General features: G+C 52.4%; 1 protein-coding gene across 1 annotated transcript in view; it reads right to left on the reverse strand.

The window, feature by feature from the left end:
• Positions 1–266, reverse strand: part of RAI2 (retinoic acid induced 2) — a 66,956-nt gene extending 66,690 nt beyond the window's left edge. The window contains exon 1 of the mRNA XM_019529248.1: positions 120–266. The gene's annotated coding sequence lies outside the window, so the exon portion shown is untranslated. The remainder of the gene's footprint in view (positions 1–119) is intronic.
• Positions 267–2,725: the final 2,459 nt, after the last annotated feature.

Consider the following 2,725-nt stretch of genomic DNA (forward strand, 5'->3'; position numbering starts at 1 on the left):
GAGCCAGCCGCCTCCCTCCCCCGGCCCTGCGCTGCAGCGGCAGCGGCAGGGCTCGGCCGCTGTCACCCGGCTGCAACCTGCCCCGCCCGCCGCCCGCCGCCCGCGGCAATGGCCTTCACCTTGCAGCCGGGCTCTGGGCGCGTGGCAGGGGCAGCCCGCAGCGCCTAGCGCGGCTCCATGCCCCGCCGTCGGGCTGCGGCTGCCCCGCTCCGCGCTGTCAGGACGTGCCCTCCGCCTCCGCCTCCTCTGCCGCTGTCTGCGGCTCCGGCCCCTCCTCCTGCTCCTGCGGGGCTGGGGAGGGCCAGCCCCGCCTCCCGGGCGTGCCCATGCCGGGGGTGGCGCCGCCCCGCCCCTTCCCGAGCCCACCCTTGCCAACGGCCGCTGGGCGCATGTCCGCGGGCCCAGGGCGAAGGACGGCGCAGGTGGAGGGCGGCGGTGTGGGAGGAGAAGCAGGTGGGGAGGGAAAGGCTCCGACCCACCCCGGGGGACACTGCACAGGCAGGGCTAGGTGCTGCCGCCTCCGCAAGCTGCCTGCCCCGTGTCGTGGGGCAAGCGAGTGATAAAAAATGAGGCCTCTTGAAGGCTCCGATCTAGATAGTGGCGGCTTAACCTGGCAGGAGAAAGACCGTGTATCTGTGTCCAAGAAGGCAGGTTTCCTGAAGCGCTCCGCAGGAGAATTGCTCTTCTGGGGTGGTTCATGTACCCGCCAGCCGGGGTGCAGCAGCTTTAAGGCCAGTTTATGGAAATGGGGGGCTCCTCCCTTACTTTGCTGCAAGCGCCTTAGGGCTAAGGGCAAGCAAAACTGGGGAGCATCTGAAGCCCAAGTAGGATGCCCGCCAAAGGTTTTGGAAACATCTGAAGCCCCAGGTGCGAGTAGGGCCACTTCTGGTTCTGGACTCTTGGATCTGGAATTGGGTTTGGCTAATTTGGCCTCAGATTCAAATTATGTTAAAAAAAAAAAAAGAAGGGTCAGAAGGGACCTCAGGAGGTGAGGCAAGACCATCCCTAACTAGATCAACCCAGACAAGGCTTTGCCTAGCTGGGGCTTAAACACCTCCAAGGCTGGAAGTCCCCCCACCTCTCTGAGTAGCCTGCTCCAGCCCTTTATTATCCTTCTCATGAGAGAGCTTCCCCTCATGTCTAACCCAGTATTTCCCAACCTTTTCCAGCCCAAGGCACGCTTACATTAATACAAATTTTCCACAGCACACCTGCTGAAGCATTCCCCATCCTCATACTTACTGTAGCTCATTGCCATGGCAAAATTCTGCCTCACACCTGTTCATTTCTGACAGCAGGCTTTTGTGCTGCGGCACACTGTTTGGGAAACACTGGTCTGATCTAATCTTCCCTTGGTGCAACTTGAGACCATTGCTCCTTGTTCTGTCATCTGTCACCACTGAGAACAGCTTAGCTCCTTGCCTGGAATGACAGGGGCAGGGCAATGAGTCCCGATGCTGGCAGCCTCATGACAGCAACCCTGAAACTTGCCTGTTGCCCCCCAGGTGCTCCCCTTTGGCCAATAGTTTAGATAAGGGATTCTCAAATGGGGCAGAGCTGGGGGGCGAGAGCCTTTTAAGGGCACGGCAGGGTGCCGTGCAATGTGAGGTACGCACACGCACAAGATGAAGCCAGAGATTTCAAATAGGAATCTGACCTTAAAACTGGCACCTTACTGTGAAATGCAATTCTGCAAAAGGTTTTATGTTTAATAACCCAGATAAACCCAGCGATTTCAAATAGGAATCCATACCGTCAGAAACATGTCTGCCCTGTTGTGGTCTTCCTGAGCTCTTTGCAATGAAACAGTCACTCTCTTCTTTTTCAGTAGCTGAAAACCAAATGAAAGCAAAGAACTGGCATTATCCTGTAGGTACCTTGAAGTTGAGACCCACTGGCACAGACATTGTGTCCTCTCTGTTTTGCCCCTGACATCTTGTCTCGTATCTCTTCTAACTATTAGGATGGTTTATTAACAAGCATCACAGTACCAAACAAACTTTGCTTTTTACATTTCCCCTGTCCAAAATGCAACCATATCCTTTTATACTCTTTCTAGTCCCCTGCTGCTGTTTTTCCTCCGCATCTTTGTTGGCCCCTGCAACTCCCATAGCTCATGCCCAAGTTTTACTGCATCCATCCCCCTTTTGAAGTGTTTTTGAGGATGGCACACAGTCTTCCCGACTTCAGATTTTAGGATGGTTTGGCTTGTTGGACAGTTCAGTGCATTAAAGTATATCCGCTTCCCAAATGACATCATATGGCCTCACAAAAGATTAATGTAATTCCATCTGGATTTCTGTTGATATTAACAAGCTGCTCAAGATTTCCTCTTGTGGTTTAATACACTTTAGAACATTTGATGGGACCTGGATCAAACAGATTACGAATTAAGAAATCCTGAAATGCGTGTACTCATAGCATGTCAAGAATTGGTGAGGAAAACTCACCAGGTCAACCCTCTAGTCCATCTCCCAAACAATGCTGAAGTGTCCCTAACAGTATATCCTGTAGTCATTTATTCTGTTCTGTTTCAAATACTCCAAATTTGTGGTTTCCTCTCCTTGCCTTAGAAATCTAGGTCAAATCTCCCTGACAGTAACTACAGTAGCTTCTTATGATTTATCACCTAGTTCTGTGGTTTTCCAAGCCACTATTGCCTGGATGCAGCTGCAAATCCATTTCCTATTTAGAAATATGGGATGGATAAGGTGCTTTTAAGTTT

This window comes from Crocodylus porosus, unplaced genomic scaffold (assembly GCF_001723895.1).
Source record: "Crocodylus porosus isolate Cpor-Errol unplaced genomic scaffold, CroPor_comp1, whole genome shotgun sequence".
Lineage (NCBI taxonomy): Eukaryota > Metazoa > Chordata > Crocodylia > Crocodylidae > Crocodylus > Crocodylus porosus.